The following is a 7,156-nucleotide window of genomic DNA, read 5'->3' as shown; positions in this document are numbered from 1 at the left end:
GTCGGCAGGCTAGAGAGGCATACATCTCACCAAGATGGATCGTAAAGCGGACCAAGAATAATCCACCTTGGTCGTACAACCTCTCTCTTGTTGTTGGTCAAAGTGATGGCCGTCCATGCAACCCTGGAGATGGGCTAGCTCGCCAATAATAACGCAAGTAGCTAGTCCCCGGAGACAATCACTGCATGCATGTGGCCCAATCATATATATGGAGAGGTGTGTTTTGAGTAACAATGGAACAACTTTGATGTGGCACCATGATTTCGAACTAGAAATCCCCAGACTGAGTGAGGGTTAGGTTGACGATGCATATGTATGTTACACCACACTTCAAGCCAACGACGAGGATTCATGCATGCATGCGTGCATAGTATATGTGCTCAAACTTAATTAGGTCTGAATCTCACCATGACCTATACTACGATAACACGAACCAAATGAAGAATATGCCATGGTAACCTATCTTGTTGTTTGTCAGGTGATCATGGATGTCCACGTGGGCCCACGAATATATAGGCTTGTTGCCGATAACCACGCGAGGGAGTGTACCGTTCGAAGGCAACCACTACATGCATATGTATGGAGGTGATGCCTGCATGCATGTTTGATGCAGACAAGGATTGTGTGGTTGTGCATGTCACTCGCTATGAGGCGGACGACCTGAATATACGCATTGGGAAAACAGAGTTCTTAGGCTGTTGGATCCTGGAAGCCATTTGCGGTTATACCAATGAAGTGGTGTATTCCAGCCTCACTGTTGTCAGCGCGTGTTGTCCAGGGTGTACTGAAGCACAAGAAGTTCAAAGCTACTCCTTCGTTTGTGAGGCATACTGTTCTTGTCAAGCTTACGCAGGAAGATGACGTGGCATGCCTCCACAAACAAGTTTATTAGTGGCAAGGCCACAAGGTTGTCTTCATGAAGGTTCACAGGATTGAGGTGCTGCGGGACGTCCTCGATGATGTTCAGGGCAAGGTCCGTCTTGTGTCCAGCCCAAATTAGATCGAGGCATGAAATAGTTGCCCCAGCTAGTGTGTAATAGTAGTTTGGATTGTGCCTAATTATCTGAACCTTGCCTGTTATCGACCCCTCTGGGGCTAGTACTCTGTTTGAATCCGTCTATGGGAATTGCTGCTACTTTTGTGTGCCCGTAAATCATATAAGCAACTATGTATCTTGTTACAGTGGTTCATGCAGTTAATTGAGGCCACAATGTAATAAATTCCAAACGTTCAACGCTAGTCCAACGCTCATGCCGAACACTCACATTAAACTCGTCTTCATAAAAATCTTGAAAAGCATAAGTTAAGCAGTTTTATACATCTTAATGATTCATAGAACATGACAAACATATACTAGTTCACAGCAAAAGACAAAGTTGTAAGAAGGTTTACAAATCAGGAAAAAACAAGCAAGGCTTCTCTGAGCAAAGGGCCTCCCGGCAGGCTTAAATTTCCTGGAGTTCACTCTGGTTTTTTCTTGTTGCCACCATCTAGGGTTAGGTTCTCTCATTCCAGAATAACCAATTATAATTGTGGTCTCAGCTAGAATGCTGATCTGAACCATGCAGTGTACTGACCAGGTGAAATTCTTGTGTATTCCACTAAATTTAAGCACCGCTATTTGCAGAAATAAGAAGACCACAATGCCTCTTGTCCGCGCACCTGTCCAAAAAACCGCCGTGCAGCCGTGCCAGCTAGTCCTCGGTCCATGGATGAACTGGTAGAAAGTGCATTCCGGACTAGGATGCAGTTGTTTTCGCTCGTCCCTGCACTGCAATCAGGAAGTAAAACGTACGAATCAGCTTCGTTTAGATTGCGTTGGTCATTCTACCTTAGTTACTACCAATGTAGGGATACCTTGAAGACGGGAGGTTAGACGACGGCAACGAGGGATAGCCATCTCATTTTGCGCAGTTGTACTAAAACTGAGGTGTGTGCTTTTGATTGCGCGGATAGAAACGATACGGAGACAGACATCCCGAAATGATATGGAGACAGACATCCCTGTTTGCGCAAATACGAAATACGGTTATTTAAATAGTGACAGATATTACTACTTTCCCCCATTTCCTCTTAGAACCAAGTCCTAGATTCATGCTACAGCTTTCCCACTTTCTTCCCTGTTTGAACCAACACTTTGAGTTGATTGTATGAACTATCTTTACTTCTAATAATCGTAGAAGTCTAGGAACAGCGGACGGAAGTAGAAAAGGATCCACACGAAGGGGGAAGAGCTGGGGCTGTAGAGCAAGGCAGGTTTCGAAGGAATATATACCTGAGGGTCGTCGGCATGTGGCAAAGACGGCGTCGGGAGGCTGCATCTTGGCCACAATACCACAGGGAGGAAGAAGGGGTCAGAGACCCTCTCGAGCCAGCGCTCTCTCGGAGAGAACAACACGACCGCCGATCAGGATGCGCAGGAAGCCGTTGGTCTCCTCCCTCGCCGCTGACGACAGTGTTAACGATGCACCTACACCCCCTGCCCCAGTCGAGGTTGTCCGGCCAGATTTGTGACCAGCCGTGAGCTGAGAGAGAGAGTGTGGCCACCTACGTCTTGCTTAGATCTGGAGAGCATGAGAGAGTGAACGAGAGGAACCCTAGTAAAGCAAGCGCTAAGGCTCCTGCTTTTATATATAGTGGCGTGATTTTGTTGTACCGGCTTCAAAAAAATGCGCTCCAACGTGTACCCGCGAGTGGGTGTGAGAGAACTAGTGCGTGCGTGCACTGCTTCTCTTCGTGAGAGTACAATATATACTATGCCCAAAGAACGTTTCCCGCAAGAGTAATAATATAAGTGTGTGACGTGTGAGCTAAATTAAAATGTGCGCGCCGTCTTTTGTTTTTTAGAACTTCTGAGGGTAGGGTGTGAAGAGCACATATGTGCATGACGTCTACCTGCAGATAGACGATGGGTGCCACGTGCGAGTCTGCTAGAGGACTCGGGAGAGTTGTGACTCATGAGGGTGCGTGTGCGTGAGAGAGAGGGGGGCACGTATCAATGCAATGCATGTGTCCGTAAATCATTATCCGACAAACGTTCGCCACAAGCCTTTTCCTGACGAACGCCGTAAGAACTGTTAGATCGACATCCGATAGTGTCAGTTTTGCCATGTCATTTAACAGAACAGCCACTCCTCCTACACACAAATCTTCCACGTGAGTGTTAGCAACTACCATATGCTCCCTCCGTTCTGAAATGCAGTGCATATAGCTTTATTGAAATTTAGAACCACGCAAACTTTTACCGAGTTTTCGTGTACCAAATTGCACATGTAGAATACCCTGTATATATCATTTCATTCATCTTCGAGAGGTAACTATAAAGATGGGTGAGGACTCTACAGAGAAAGACCATCGTATCACCCGCAGCAATTTCAACCATCCTTTAGTGTCGAGGAATATCATAGGAACTCTATATGATATGATTTTTATTGGATTTTTTTCCTTTAGAGCCAATTGGTTCATAGGAATAGATTCATATACTCTACATTTCAAAGGAAATAAACATGATATCATTTCTATAGCTTTAGAGCCAATTGGTTCATATGAATGGATTCCTATACTCCCTTAATTTCAAAGGAAAATAAACATTAGCATATATTCAATAGAAAAGTTCCTATGATATGAACCAAATTACATCTCTTTACTAATCCCTCCTCATAGGACTTGAGATACATGTCATCTCTAGATTCAATAGAAAAGTTCATATGATGTGAACAAAATGACATCTCTTTTCCAATCCCTACTCATAGGAATTGAGACCCTCCATGTCATTTCTTTCCCTACAACTTCCATGTATACATCTTCTATTCCTAAATAGATAGTACAACCCACTAGTAGCTTTTTTCCAAAACATGCAACTATGGCAATAACTTTGAAAGATGGTCGCTTGATGAAGCTAACCCGACAGTGCAGAGATGGGCAAATCCGAGCGCTACTAGCCGTTGGATATCATCAACATTCCACCAGATCTGCCACATGTACAATTTAGAAGACTGCATGGTTGAACTTAAGCATAATGCACAAACCTCAAAACACAAGCACTTCTCCTTTGTTATAGAATCTTCTGTATCATAATTGATTATTATTTTCTAAATGAATTGCCATTATTTGTTTTTTACTTTATGATTTACAATGCACAACCCCATGAATCTTAACATTTTTATAAAACTAATTGATTTTGAATGAGATGAACTATAAGAACTAAACGGACATCTACATCATGCATATATGACTCAAAGCTTTTCATGCTATAGTGTGTATTTATTCATAATTTGGTTTCGAAATCTCATGCGTTCAACACAAGTGTACCTTACTAGTTTTGAGTAGAGTAGCAAGTTTCACACGGCCCCGGGTATATCAAAATGCAGGGCCCATGCATCATTGCCTTTCGGTCGAACCTACGTCGACAATTTTTTGTACGTGCTATATCTCCACTGGTCCCCGAACCCAAAATGTTGCCTCGTTCCCGTAAAACCAAGCGGCCCACACATTTTTAAGGCGTCGACTCAAACCCGTTTACTACGATGTGGCCCCGCACGACGTAGTACTCCTACAAACCCTACCGCCACACTCATCATCGGTTTTCTTCAAGAGGACGAGGGAGAAGCCGATTTGTAGTGGAGGAGCTTTCAAAAAAAAGGATATGTAGTGGAGACCCCTACCCTAGGGTGCCCTAGGTAGCTGCCGCACACATCATTGTTTTCTCTTTTCTTTATGCTCTTGCGTGCTAGAGTGAAATGATGGTTTCTTCGTCCGTCCAGCTTAATGCGGGAAAGGTGGGGCTTTGTGATTTGACCCCTCATCGCTCATTTTCTACTACTGCGGCACTACGACCGGGGTGCCTTCAATTTCAACCGCTGCTCCGAACTGTGATTTGGTGCATCGCACGTGGAACAAGACGGTGGATGAGCCACATGTCTGCCAAAGGGGTTCTGTTAAGTGTGTCGCCATTTCATGTGCGGACTGACCCTGTTTGAGTTGCTACGCCAACACGACAGGAGCAACCTACCACTTGGTTTTGCTCCTTGGTGAATCCCGACTATATTGATCTAAAAAGATACGTGCTGAACTACCCTCTCTGTCTCGGTTTTTTATTTGTAGGCATCTCGGTTTATAGGGCCTGCACGTAGTTCTAGGTCATCCATTTGACTAACTAAATATGAGTTACTATGTCACAAAAAGTATATCATTGGATTCTTATTGGTTGATATGTGAAGAAACAAGAAACAAGGTAGAAGTTAATGCACCCCGCCTTAGTATTTTGGGATTATTTGGTTTTCGTAAGATGTCTTACTCACCTAGACAGAGGGAGTAGTTGTATTTAAAAGTCGAGGGCATGGCTTTTCCTGCGCGGTAGGCGGGGCAGTTTCGCCTAGTCGGTTCGACAGAGACGCGAGAAGACGAGGGAGTAGGCTGCTGCAAACGTGGGGCTGTGTGATTTGACAGCGAGTTACTGCTGGATAGGTGGGGCCCCATGATTTGACTTGCCATTATCATTTTAACTACGGCGCTACAACCGGCGTGAGTCTCCCGATTCCTGACCACCTCCATACAGGTGCCTCTCCCAATGCTCCACCATGTAGTAGTAGAGGCTGGCTCTTGCATGAGAGCCCACTTCTCCACTTTTTCCTTGCCTCTCTTTCCTCCACATATGCAAAAATGCCATGTAAAGCGCACTATTGTACTTACTTGCTCCTACAGGTGCTTAAGCTTGCCACATAGGCATAAAGTCTGATGTGGCAAGTTAATCAAGAAGAGAGAGACTAGTTTGGTGACCCAAGGGAGAAATGGTGCTAAGCGCGTGTACCTAGGTGAAAAGACAATTTTGAGTCTATAGCTAATTAAATGAAGTAAACTTAGCAACACCATTTCATTGGAAGAGGTCACTCCTTGGCAAATGCAATAAATACTAGTACTCCCTGTGTCCCATTATATAAGAACGTTTTTGACACTACACTAGTGTAAAAAATGTTCTTATATTATGGTACGGAGGGAGTACGAAGAAAGAGATAGAGAGGAGTAAAAAAATACACTTATAGCCAACCTTATAGCCAACCTTGTTGTAGTATGAGTGACTAAGTGATGACTATGTATGACATGCCAACATCAGATAGCCTAACGCACCGTGTTAAATCTCCAAGGGCGCGACCATGCGAGCGACGCGACGGTCGTGGTAGGCGCGACCATGATACGGGCTGCTGGCAGCCCTTGGATCTGAGATCAAATGGTCGCATGCTAAGTTGCTGAAAATTTGCAGAATAACCCTCCAGGGTAGGATATTCACCCATAGGTCTAGAATCAGGCCATGCAACCGTTCGATCTCAGATCCAAGGGCTCTCGGAAGCCCGTATCATGGGAGAATGGAAAGCCACTACCCTGCGTTCGCACCATGGCAGTTCGCTCCTACTCGTCCCCGCACGTCCTTTAATACTACGGCGGTTCGCTCCTAGTCGTCCCGTCCATTCACATTACGGCAGTTCCACTAATCCTAACCCTCCTCCCAAATCCATGGCGTCCCAAATCTCCCTGATCGGCGGTGAGTACAAGGTTAGAACCATCACCGGCGACGAGTTCGACGTCATCTACACCCGTACTTCCGCGACGGTGAAAGGATGCCTTTCTCACTTCAGACGCATGTTCGAAAACTCACATGATGAGTGGGTCGCTGGGCTAGATGTTGAGTACACCATAGTTGTGGGACGAGAGAAGAATCTAAAGGACGAAGAGAAGAAGAAGCCCGCCGTGATCCAGGTTGGCGTACATAACGTTTGCTTGGTCTACCACATATGCCATGCCTACGTTGAGTGCCAGGATTTTAAGAACTTCCTCGAGGACAAAACAGTCAAATTCGTTACTGTAGACTTTAAGAATGACAAAGAAGTCCTGCGTCGGATAGGCCTCGTTGTAGGCAACCCCTTTGACCTCCAGAAGAATCGGCTGGTGCCCTCTCGTCAGCCTTCAATGCTGACCCTGGCAGGAGCCATGGTTCATCCTTCGTACGGTAAACTGGAGAAACCTCCATACATGTTTCATCGTCATGCATGGCAGCAGAATGTACTAGATATAGACCACATCTAGTACGCTGCAATGGATAGCTACCTTTGTTTCAATATCTACAAGGGCTGGATGAAGAGCAACATCCAAGTTGGCGGTT

This window comes from Triticum aestivum, chromosome 4B (assembly GCF_018294505.1).
Source record: "Triticum aestivum cultivar Chinese Spring chromosome 4B, IWGSC CS RefSeq v2.1, whole genome shotgun sequence".
Classification (NCBI taxonomy): Eukaryota; Viridiplantae; Streptophyta; class Magnoliopsida; order Poales; family Poaceae; genus Triticum; species Triticum aestivum.
Note: the sequence above shows the minus strand (reverse complement) of the source record.